Here is a 13485-nt window from a genome sequence, read left to right on the forward strand (position 1 = left end):
CATCATGCATCATCAAGTTTTTTGGACCAATTCTTTCTAGATCTATTCACAGTCTTTTGCAAAATTAATTTGAGCTCTCTATTGCTCAATTCTACTTGACCACTAGACTGTGGGTGCTAAGGAGATGCAATTCTAAGATTAACGTCATACTTAGCAAGCATCTTACGAAAAGCACCATGAATAAAGTGTGAACCACCATCAGTCATAAGATATCTAGGGACTCCAAACCTCGGAAAAATAACTTCTTTAAGCATTTTAATAGAAGTGTTATGATCAGCACTACTAGTTGGAATAGCTTCTACCCACTTAGTAATGTAATCAACAACAACTAAGATATGTGTATAACCATTGGAGGCGGGAAAAGGTCCCATATAATCAAAGCCCCAAACATCAAACGATTCAATAAAAAAAGAATAATTCATAGGAATTTCTTGACGTCTACTGATGTTACCTATTCTTTGACATTCAACACAAGATACGACAAACTTACGAGCATCTTTGAAAAGAGTAGGCCAATAAAAACCAGATTGTAGTACCTTGTGTGCAGTTCTATCTCCAGCGTGGTGTCCTCCATAGGATTCAGAGTGACACTTGCGTAGGATTTGTTCCTGTTCATGCTCAGGCACACAACGTCTAATAATACCATCTACTCCTTCTTTGTAAAGGTGTGGATCATCCCAGAAGTAATGTCTTAAATCATAGAAGAACTTTTCTTTTGCTGGTATGTGAAACTAGGCGGTATATATTTAGCAACAATATAATTAGCATAGTCAGCATACCAAGGAGCAGTACGAGAAGCATTGACAACCGCTCATTATTCATCAGGAAAACTATCATTAATAGGTAGTGGGTCATCAAGAACATTCTCTAACCTATACAAGTTGTATGGAACGGGGTTCTCAGCTCCCTTTCTATCAATAATATGCAAGTCAAATTCTTGGAGCAAGAGAACCCATCTAATGAGTCTAGGCTTAGCATCTTTCTTTTCCATAAGATATTTAATAGCAGCATGATCAGTGTGAATAGTAACTTTGGAATCAACAATATAAAGTCTAAACTTATCACATGCAAACAAAACTGCTAAGAATTCTTTTTCAGTGGTAGCATAATTTCTCTGGGCTATATCAAGAGTCTTACTAGCATAATGGATAACATTCAATTTCTTATCGACTCTTTGCCCTAGAACAACACCTACAGCATAATCACTAGCATCACACATAATTTCAAAAGGTAAATTCCAAACAGGCGGCTGAACAATAGGTGTTGTGATCAAAGTTTTCTGAAGTGTTTCAAATGCTTCTACACCATCATCATCAAAGACAAAAGGAATATCTTTTGCAATAAATTAGTTAGAGGCCTAGAGATTTTAGAAAAGTACTTAATGAACCTCCTATAAAAACCGGCATGACCAAGGAAACTTCTTATACCTTTTATGTCCTTGGGACATGGCATCTTTTCAATAGCATCAAGTTTGGCTTTATCAACTTCAATGCCCCTCTTGGAGATCTTGTGCCCCAAGACAATGCCTTCATTAACCATAAAGTGACACTTTTCCCAATTCAGGACGAGGCTAGTGTCTTCGCATCTCTGCAAAACTCGATCAAGGTTGCTCAAGCAATCATCAAAAGAGGATCCATAGACGGAGAAGTCATCCATGAATACCTCACAAATCTTTTCACAAAAATCAGAAAATATAGCCATCATGCATCTTTGAAAGGTAGCAGGTGCATTACATAAACCAAAAGGCATACGTCTATAAGCAAAAGTACCAAAAGGGCAAGTAAAAGTAGTTTTAGATTGATCCCCCACTGATACAGGTATCTGAGAGAAGCCAGAATAACCATCTAGAAAGCAAAAATGTGTGTGTTTGGATAACCTTTCTAGCATTTGATCAATAAAAGGTAAAGGGTAATGATCTTTCTTAGTAGCTTTATTTAACTTGCGGAAATCAATTACCATCCTATAACCTGTAATAATTCTTTGCGGGATCAATTCATCTTTATCATTAGGGACCACGGTAATACCTCCCTTTTTAGGGACACAATGGACAGGGCTTACCCATTCACTATCAGCAATGGGATAAATAATACCTGCCTCAAGGAGTTTTAGTATCTCCTTTCTCACCACTTCCTTCATTTTGGGATTCAATCGTCTTTGAGGATCTCTAACAGGTTTGGCATCTTTCTCCACTGAAATTTTGTGTTGACATAATGTGGGACTAATTCCCTTGAGATCATCCAGGGTATATCCAATAGCAGCTTGGTGCTTCTTCAGAGTTTTCAATAATCTTCTTTCTTCTTTCTCTGAAAGGTTAGCACTAATAATAACATGATATATTTCTTTTTCATCAAGATAAGCGTACTTAAGATTATCAGGTAATCGTTTGAGTTCAAACACGGGATCACCCTTGGGTGGAGGGGAATCCCCAAGAATTTCAATAGGAAGATTATGTTTTGGCATTGGTTCTTGTTTAAGGAACACTTCATGTATTTCTTCCCTTTCCTTCATAAACATATCGTTTTCATGGTCTAGCAAATATTGTTCTAACGGATCAGTTGGAGGGACAGCAATGGAAGCAAGACCAATTATCTCATCCTTACTAGATGGTTCCTTTTCACGATGTTGTCTACTAAACATAGAGAAATTAAACTCATGAGACATACCATCTAAGCCAACAGTGACAATATTCTTTTCACAATCAATTTTAGCACTAGCAGTGTTCAAGAAGGGTCTACCAAAAATAATGGGACAAAAATCATCTTGTGGGGAACCGAGAACAAGAAAATCAGCAGGGTATTTAATCTTCCCACACAAGACTTCAACATCTCTAACAATCCCAATAGGTTTAATGGTGTCCCTATTAGCAAGCTTAATAGTAACATCAATATCTTCTAATTCAACTGGTGCAATATCGTGCATAATTTCTTTATAAAGATCATAAGGTATTGCATTAGCACTAGCACCCATATCACATAAGCCATGATAACAATGATCTCCAATTTTAACAGAAATAACAGGCGTGCCTACAACAGGTCTACGTGTCTTAGTATCGGGTCTAGCAATATTAGCAGTTTCACCCAAGAAAGAGATAACATGCCCATCTAAGTCCTCATCCAAGAGATCTTTAATCATAGCAATACCAGGTTCAACATTAATTTTCTCAGGAGGTGTATAGGTCCTAGTATTACTTTTACGAACAACAATCGAAGCTTTAACATGATCTTTTATCCTAACAGGAAAAGGGTTTTTTTCAACATAAGAAATAGGAATAATAGGATCACTATATGTAATAGTCTTCTCTTCGACTGTAATAGGTGCAACTACTTTCACTTCAACAGGAGGATTATATTTAAACCACTTCTCTTTAGGGAGATCAACGTGAGCAGCAAAAGTTTCACAAAAAGTAGCTACTATCTCAGAGTCAAGTCCATACTTAGAGCTAAATCCACGGAAAGCATCGATATCCATAAAAGATTTAACACAATCAAACTTAGGTGTCGTACCTGACTCCTTACCATCGTCGGAACCCCAATCTTCAGAGTTGCATTTAATTCTTTCCAATAAGTTCCATTTGAAATCAATAGTCTTCAGCATATAGGAACCATCACAGGAAGTATCGAGCAAGTTGCTATTATCAAGAGAAAGCCGAGCATAAAAATTCTGAATACTCATTTCCCGAGAGAGCTCATGATTGGGGCATGAATATAACATTGACTTAAGCCTCCCCCAAGCTTGAGTGATGCTTTCTCCTTCGCGAGGCTAGAAATTATATATGTAATTATGATCATGATGAACAAGATGCATAGGATAGAACTTATGGTGAAATTCCAATTTCAATCGCTTATAATTCCAAGATCTCGTATCATCACATAGCCTATACCATGTCATTGCATCTCCCTTCAAAGATAAAGGGAAGACCTTCCTTTTGACAACATCATCGGGAATACCTGCAAGCTTAAATAATCCACAAACTTCATCCACAAAGATAAGGTGTAAGTCGGGACGCAATGTTCCGTCTCCTGCAAAAGGATTAGCTAGCAGTTTTTCTATCATACCCGAAGGAATCTCAAAGTGAACATTTTCATATGGTTCAGTAGGTTGAGGAGAATTTCTTTGCTCTTCTAGTTGGGGTGAAGATACCCCAAACAAGACACTCAAAGGATTAGTCTCCATAGAAAATTTCAGCACACAATATAAATGTTTCCTTACCAAGTTCCACTCACCAAGAGCGCTACGCTCCCCGGCAACGGCGCCAGAAAAGAGTATTGATGACCCACAAGTGTAGGGGATCTATCGTAGTCCTTTCGATAAGTAAGAGTGTCGAACCCAACAAGGAGCAGAAGGAAATGATAAGCGGTTTTCAGTAAGGTTTTCTCTGCAAGCACTAAAATAGTAAGTGATAGATAGTTTTGTGATAAGATAAATAGTAATGAGCAAAAGTAAATAAAGTAAATAAAGTGCAGCAAGGTGGCCCAATCCTTTATGTAGCAAAGGATAAGCCAGGTCAAATTCTAATAATGAGGAAGGAGCTCCCGAGGACAAATTGGGAATTATCGTCAAGCTAGTTTTCATCATGCTCAAATGATTCGCATTCGATACTTTGATAATTTGATATATTGGTGCACAGGCACTTGGGTACTGCCCTAACTTGGAAAAGAATCCCACTTATGAGTAACCCCTATTGCAAGCGTCCGCAACTACAAAAAGGGATATTAAGGTAAACCTAACCACGACATTAAACATATGGGTCCATATCAACCCCTAAGAAAGCAACGCATAAACTAGGGTTTAAGCTTCTGTCACTCTAGCAACCCATCATATACTTATTACTTCCCTATGCCTTCCTCTAGGCCCAAATAATGGTGAAGTGTCATGTAGTCGATGTTCACATAACACCACTAGAGGAGAGACAACATACATCTCATCAAAATATCGAACGAATATCAAGTTCACATGACTACTAATAGCAAGACTTCACCCATGTCCTCGGGAACAAATGTAACTACTCACAAAGCATATTCATGTTCATGATCAGAGGTGTAATAATATGCATTAAGGATCTGAACATATGATCTTCCACCAAGTAAACCAATAAGTATCAACTACAAGGATTAATCAACAGTACTAGCAACCCACAGGTACCTATTTGTGGTTTTGGATACAAGATTGGATACAAGAGATGAACTAGGGTTTCAGATGAGTTGGTGCTGGTGAAGATGTTGATGGAGATTGACCCCCTCCCGATGAGAGGATTGTTGGTGATGACGTTGGTGATGATTTCCCCCTCCCGGAGGGAAGTGTCCCCGGCAGAACAGCTCCGCCAGAGCCCTAGATTGATTCCTCCAAGGTTCCGCCTCGTGGCGGCGGAGAATCGTCTCGTAAGCTTGCCCATGAATTTTTCCAGGACAAAACCCTTCATATAGCAGAAGATGGACGCCGGAGGCCCATTAGGGAGCCCAGGAGATAGGGGGCGCGCCCTCCTGTCTCCTGGACAGGGTGTGGCCCCCCTGGCCTATTTCTTTTGCTCATAATTTCTTAATAATTCTAAAAAGTTGCTTCGTGGAGTCTCGGGTCTTTTGGAGTTGTGCAGAATAGTTTCCAACGTTTGCTCCTTTTCCAGCCAGAATTACAGCTGCCGGCATTGCCCCTCTTCATTGTAAACCTTGTAAAATAAGAGAGAATAGCCATAAGTATTGAGATATAATGTGTACTAACATCCCATAATGCAATAAATATTGATATAAAAGCATGATGCAAAATGGACGTATCACTACTCTCGCAAGGGAAAGCAGCGCAGTGAGGCTAGGCACCAAGCCTGGTGGCTCCCTGAGGTTATTGCAGCCGCGAGGCCACCCTCAGTTGTTTATCACCAACGCAGAGCATGGCACAACCGTTCTTGCACGGGCATAGCCGCTCCCCGACCGTGTCGACTGCCAGTGCGGAGCATGGTTCTTCCACTGGCACGTGGGAGGGGGCTCCCTCTAAGAAGAGCCCCCGGGGCGTGTACAACCCCTCCCTAACATGTGGCTTGCACGATAGGGGCTAGACGAGGTGTGTCTGGGCACTCGTGAGCCAGCGCAGGACTCACGAGGTCCTACCTCAAGGCGGGTTGCGCCTGGTCTTGATTCAGAGCACTTGAAATAATCTGCGAGATGGTTAGGCAACCTGCGCCGAGTGAATTCCTTGAGGTTGCCACATGAGAAGGTCAGACACCAACGACCCCAGGAGGTGGCGTGAATGGGGCGGCCCTTCAGACACAGCTCAGCCGTTGGGTTTATCGACGCTGCAGGGATGGACCTGAGCAGATGCCGTGCCTAGTCTTCTCATGCGGACATCCTAAAGAAAGACAGCCGACGCGAGGCTCCCGTAGTGACGAGGCACCGTGTCGTGCACCCTGACTTATCCGTCCATGATTAGCTCGTGCGAGGATGAGACACCAAGGATCATGGGAGGTGACGTACACGGGAGCTAGCCCGCGAGCTAGAGCTCAGCCGCTTGGATTTAGCGACGCTTCAGGGACGGACCCGAGCACAGACGTCGTGCCTGTCCTTAATCATGAGGCACTCGCGGGCGGGTTTGCGAGGGCGTAGGACGTTCATGGCAATAAAGTACCAGACAGGAAGATGATAATCGTAAGCGGCTAATTAGAAGGGCAACGCTAGTTCAGGTAAATGCAAGGTTGATACATGCCACAGGGACGGACCCATGTGTCTTGGGGATGATGTAGCCCGAGGGGCGCCCCCAGCAAGGTAAATTAAAGATGTAGAAAGATACATGTCGCAGGGACAGGACCGTGCGACCTGGGAATGATGCAGCCCGAGGGGTGCTCCCAGCTGAATAAACTAGAAAATGTCACCTGGCACCGTTGTTGGAGAGGTATTGAAGTAGCTGGAGACGCGCGCTGAAGAAGTTGCTCCTAAGGTATCGTCCGGTGGCCTGTTTCTGGGGAACCTTGAAGGTTCTAGCTCCTCCTCCCTCTAGATTGCCTGGTGCCTGGCCTCACGAGCCACCAGGGTGCCCTTCATGAGCCGATGGTAGGTGACAACCACGTTCGAAAAGCCATAAGGCATGCGAACGTAGCTGTGAGAGGGGCCCTCACACCGACCAATGCATGACGGCCAATAACGCTCCTGGGATGCGGCCTTGTTGAGCCCGAGGTAGTCAACACAGACGCACAGCTCGCTATCCTCGCCAGGACATGGAGCTGCTCCAGGTTGTAGGCGGCGGTCCACGCGCATGGCTCTTGCCTCTTGAAGCTCCTCGATTGCCTTAGTGATGAACTCGTGAGCACCAGGTATCTCGCGCCTTGTGCCCTGATGAGGGAAGCATGTGGCGAAGCATGCCTCCACATGGTGCCCAAGCGCCTCCCTCATGATGTTGGCTAGGTCTTTGGCCCTCCAGAAGAGAGCCCCCGAGCCAAGCCTGAGGAGGGCGCCGGGCTTGCCTTCCTATGCGAGGGAGGGAGGTGCCCTATCTGCGGGTGCTGGTCCTGAAGTGGTGTGACTAGAGACACTGCTCTCCTAAGGCCCTTGGTGGAGCAGCTGCTTCTTCTTCTTGGGAACAACCTCAGGAGGGTAGATGGTGCCTTCGTCGTCTGGGTCTTGGACCGCTGCAGCCTGGTAGGCGCGCTTGAGAGAGCACACCGCGTCCTTTTCTTCGAAGGCGACGGTGATGACGCCACATCTTCCTGGCGTCTTGAGGGCATTGTAGCCATGGTGAGTCACTGCCAGGAACTTGGCCAGGGCTACATACCCAAGGATGGCGTTGTAGGGAGGACGAATGAGGGTGACGTCGAAGTCGATGAGCTCGTTGCGGTAGTTGTCGTGCTTGCCGAAGATGACAAGGAGGCGGATCTGCCCTATCGGGGTGGTGGACCCGTCGGTCACTCCTGAGAAGGGCTTGGTCAGCTGCAGCTGATTGTATGGCACTTGGAGGCGAGTGAACGTGTCGATTGATAGTTTAGCCCTGCACCACCATTGATGAGGGTTTTGGTGACATGGACATTGCTGATGATGGGAGAGCACAGCATCGGGAGGGCACCGGCAGTTGCCGCGCACTTGAGCTGATCAGCCGAGCTGAAGGTGATGGCGCACTTGGACCATCTGAGCGGCCGCGTGGCCTCAAACCTGGGAAGAGTCGCGTTCACTTCTCAGGCGAAGTGCTTGAAGAGGTGCTGAGAGGCTGGGGCCTGCGCACCGCCCAAGACGCAGGCGATGGTGCGCGGCTCCTGGAAGCCCCTGATACGTCTCTGTTGTATCTATAATTTTTGATTGTTCCATGCTAATATTATTCAACTTTCATATACTTTTGGCAACTTTTTATACTATTTTTGGGACTCACATATTGATCCAGTGCCCAGTGGCAGTTCCTGTTTGTTTCATTTTTTATGTTTGACAGAAACCCAATATCAAACGGAATCCAAACGGGATAAAAACGGACGGAGAATTATTTTGGAATATTTGGGATTTTCCGGAGGAAGAATCAATGCAAAACAGTGCCCGAGGTGGCCACGAGACAGGGGCGCGCCCTCCCTCCTGAGCACGCCTTGCACTCTCGTGGGACACCTGTAAGGCGGTTGACGCTCTTCTTTTTCCGCAAGAAAGCTAATTTTATGAGAAAAATCTGGGCAAAAGATTCACCCGAATCGGAGTTACGGATCTCCGGATATAAAAGAAATGGTGAAGTGGAAGGATCTGGGAACGCAGAAACAGTGAGAGACAGAGAGACAGATCCAATCTCAGAGGGGCTCTCCCCCATCCCACGCCATGGGAGCCAAGGACCAGAGGGGAAACCCTTCTCCAATCTAGGGAGAAGGTCAAGGGAGAAGAAGAAGAATGGGGGCTCACTCCCCCTTGCTTCCGGTGGCGCCGGAGCGCCGCCGGGGGCCATCATCATCACGGCGATCTTCACCTACACCTCTGCCATCTTCACCAACATGTCCATCACCTTCCCCAATCTATCTACAGTGGTCCACTCTCCCACAACCCGATGTACCTTCTACTTGAACATGATGCTTTATGCTTCATATTATTATCCAATGATGTGTTGCCATCCTATGATGTCTGAGTAGATTTTCATTGTCCTATTGGTGGTTGATGAATTGCTGTGATTGATTTAATTTGCTTGTGGTTATGTTGCTGTCCTTTGGTGCCCATCATATGAGCGCGCGCGTGGATCACACCATAGGGTTAGTTGTATGTTGATAGGACTATGTGTTGGAAACCTAGCATGGAAATTGATACATACGGGATTGAAGGGGGACCAATATATCTTAATGCTATGGTTGGGTTTTACCTTAATGAACGTGAGTAGTTGCGGATGCTTGCTAATAGTTCCAATCATAAGTGCATAGAATTCCAAGGAAGGGATGACATGCTAGCAGTGGCCTCTCCCACATCAAACATGCTATCGGTCTAGTAAAGTAGTCAATTGCTTAGGGACAATTCCACAATTCCTACCACCACTTTTACACACTCGCTATATTTACTTTATTGTTTATTTATCTAAACACCCCCTACTTTTTATTTACGTGTTCTTTGTTATCTTGCAAACCTATCCAACAACACCTACAAAGTACTTATAGTTTCATACTTGTTCTAGGTAAAGCAAACATCAAGCGTGTGTAGAGTCGTATCAGTGGCCGATAGGACCTGAGAGAGTCTTTGTTATACCTTTAGCTCCTCGTTGGGTTCGACACTCTTACTTATCGAAAGAGGTTACAACTATCCCGTATACTTGCGGGTCATCAGCCCGCAGCCCCCTCGTCCTAGTCGTCATTCCTTCTTGGTGGTGGTGGCAGGGGAGGGAGGCCGGCCTTGCCCTGAGGGCAGTCCTCACGAGGCTGGTCCCTCCAGGCGCCCTCGCGATGTTGGTCGTGCCAGCGGTCCTCACGAGGCTGGTCACGCTACTCCTGGTGGCGTCCGCGGTCATCCCAGCGTCCTCCTGTTCAGCCTCCTCCACGACCGTAGCCTCAGTCGTTGCGCTCGGGGCGTCAACCAAAGCGCCCATAGTGGATGGCCCTGAGCACCCGACAGTCGTTGGTGTTGTGGTTGTGCATGTTTTGGAAGTCGCAGAACGGGCGGTTGCCCTTGGATGACTCTGGGTGGTCGCGGCCACGCTTCATCTCTGGTTCAGCCGCAAACACGTCCACCCCCTTGCGCTTCACGTCCTTGGCCTTCGCTTTCTTGTCTTCTGGGTCTGCACCCGGGAGCTCGACGAGGGAAAGGCGCCCTTCCTCGGCTCTCACGCACTTGGTCGCTATGTTGAAGAGCTCCAAGGCCATGCACAAGTCCTCGTGGATGGTGAGCTCTTCCTTCATCTTGACATCGCGGATGCCATCGGAGAATGCCGAGATGATGGCCTCATCCGTCACCTTGGGAATCTTGAGGCGGATGCTGTTGAAGCGTTGGTTGTACTTCTGCAAGATTTCCCCTGGTTGCTGGTTGATGCACCGGAGGTCACCTGCGGCTGGTGGGCGGTCATGAGTGCCTTAGAAGTTGGAGACAAAACACTCGCGCATCTCGCCCCAGGAGGAGATCGATCCAACGGTAGGTTCAGGAGCCACGAACACGCGCCGACTATAAGGGCCATGGGAAACCAGTTAGCCATGACTTTCTCATTGCCGCTGATCGCCTTGATGCTTAGCTCGTAGAGCTGTAGGAACTCAGCAAGGCCGGGGGTGCCGTCGTAGCGTGGAGGCAAGTCGGGCTTGAACTTCCCGGGCCAGATGATGCTGCGCAGCTCGGGAGTGAAGGCTAGGCAGCCCGCTATCGTCACTTAAGCTCGTCACGGAGGTGGAGCTTGGTCTTGGTGCCCACGCGCCGCCGCTGTAGGGGGCGCGCGGTCTCGACGTGGCAGTGGTGGCAACGCAGGAGCACCTTCTCGTGGTTGCTGGACCTCCTGTCAGCTTCCTTCTTCATGCACGGGCGCCCTACGTGGTGGGTCGCGCTACAGAGCCACACGCCTTGGTGCGAGGGCGATGTCCTGAAGTGGAGGCGGCGGAGGCGCTCCATGGGCCACATCGCCGGCAGCGGGAGGTGGGCAAGGTAGCGAGAGGGATGGTGCAGGAGCTCACGCGCCATGAGCAGTGCATCCTGCGCGTCCGCGGGTCCATGACAAGCATGGGACGACGAGCCAGCCGAAGTCAGCGATGGGGTGGCAGTGCGTCCATCCCTCCGCACAGAGGGGTGTAGCGATGAGGCTTGCTACTCGTGCCCTGCTAGGCCGGTGGCAGCGTTGGCGGCAGGTGATGGAGAACCGCGGGGAGGCCCACCGGCGGGAGCCATCTGGGCACGTGGGTGGCGTGGGCGGTCCGTCGCTCAGCACAAGCTCCACGAGCGTCAACCATGGAAGCAGTGGAGCAGCGGTGTGTTGATCGATGGAAGAGAGGATTCGGCGCACCCCTACCTGGCGCGCCAAATGTTGGATTAAGGGCTCCGTAGACCATTGAGAGGTTCGATCTCTAGGGTGCAAATGAAGAACTCTATCTCCCCAGCTCGCTCACTCAACAATCCCACAGCCCAGCTCGACGAACTCATAGAACACGAGACACGAGGGTTTATACTGGTTCGGGCCACCGTGTGGTGTAGTACCCTACTCCAGTGTGATGGTGGTGGATTGCCTCGAGGTCTAAGGATGAACTAGAACAATGGAGAACAACATCAGGAGGAGAGGTGTTCTTGAGTTCTATGAGCTGGTGACGGTGAGGGTGATCTCAATGATCCGTCCCTGTCTATGGTGGTGGCTAGTCCTATTTATAGAGGCCCCGGTCCTCTTCCCAAATGTAGGCAGGAAGGGATAACACAGTGGCCAATTTTGATGGGAGACAACTAGTACAAGCTATCCTGACAAAAGTAGTCTTCGCCTGCCAAAGGCTCTGGTGGTGACGCTGCCGTGGGCTCTGCGATGACCTCCGTCCTGCCATCCTACTGGTCTGGTCTTGTTGCAGCGATATGGAAACCTTTGCCTGATGCCTCGGGACTCCTCGCCTGCACCTGTCTCTTTAGCACCAAAGAGGAAACTGGTACACTGCGCCTGCTAGCGCCCGTCTGGCCTTGGTTGTCATGGCTCACGTCATGTGAACCTCACGAGGTGCCCCTTGCATAGATATCTCCACTCCTTCGGAGCCAGCCTTGTGAGGCCGTCCCCTCAGAGGTCTTGGTGTCGTCCGCCTCGCGAGGCTCGGCCTCTCGCGAGGGTCTTGAGTTGTTGCTACCAAAGGTGGGCCGTACCGGGCCATTGGTGGAGCCACATCATGGGCCGTAGGCAGGCAAGCCTGGGTACCCCCATACCCAGGACGCCGACACCGGTAACGTGATCTTTCCCTTAGAATGGCTCCTGCTGGGATTAACTCCTCGAAACGTGTTGATAACCTCTAGCTCATCTTCTCCTATCCGAAGCTTGCTAATGACTGCCGGGGAAATCAGATTCAACCCGGCCCTGCCGTCCACCAACATCTTTGTGACCTTGAGGTAGCGAATTGTTGGGGAGACCAACAACAGCAAACATCCTAGCAGTGGTACAACTAGGATGATCCTCCTCGTCAAAGATGATGGGCGTATGGGACCATTTGAGCAGCTTCCGGGCCTCTGGCGCTATTTCCACGGCATTGACTTCTCGTGCCCACTGTTTGAGCTGAAGGTGAGAAGTGTGTAGAGAAGCACCTCCGTCAATGTACAGGGCGTTTGTGGCCTTCTGAAACTCTTGCTCACTGGTTTCCTCTTCATCCCCTCCATCACTTTCATCTTCACAAGTTTCCTTCTCTCAACTTCTAGCGGGCTTTCCTTGGTTCCGAAAGGGTTTGACGGGGCGATTTACTTCACCACCCCGGCCCTTCCCGCTAGCAACATTCTATCCTTTTTCCTTATCATGCTTCTCATATTCTGCTCTCTGTTGCTTGACAAGCTACTCAACTCGGTAACACTATTAAAGGTCGTGGCCCTTGGTCCGATGAATATTGCAGTACGACCCATCACCTTTCCCAGCTTTGTCGGCAGCCGTGGCCTCACGGCAGTCAGTGCACGTGATAGCTTCCTTGCCGGGGCCTCAACTTTGGCCTTCTTGCCGGTACTAGGCGTACCAGATCCTTCAACAGTCATCACTACCTTATCTCTTTGCTTCTTACTGCGCTTCTTGCTCTTCTTCTGACTAATTGAATCGTCCTCATTCTCTGAATCAACGTTGGAGCAATCTTCCACTCTGGGCAACTTCCTTCCCTCCTCCATCCGAGCATATTTATCCACCAATGTGTAAAGCTCCTTCACAGTCTTGGGCAACCGCATGCTCATCTTTAAACGAATACGAGGTTGCACAAATTGGACTGAAAGGCAGCTATTACGGCTACCGGATGGATATTTGGGATATTTCAATTACGGAGGGTTTCTCCTTCCTTCTGCTGGAGAAGCTGGAAATCGCTGGGCCAGCTGGGTTCCTGATGACCGCCGGTAAAGGTGCCAATGAACTCGTGGCACAGGTCAGCCCACGATG

The sequence above is a fragment of the Triticum aestivum genome, chromosome 7B, assembly GCF_018294505.1.
Source record: "Triticum aestivum cultivar Chinese Spring chromosome 7B, IWGSC CS RefSeq v2.1, whole genome shotgun sequence".
NCBI lineage: Eukaryota > Viridiplantae > Streptophyta > Magnoliopsida > Poales > Poaceae > Triticum > Triticum aestivum.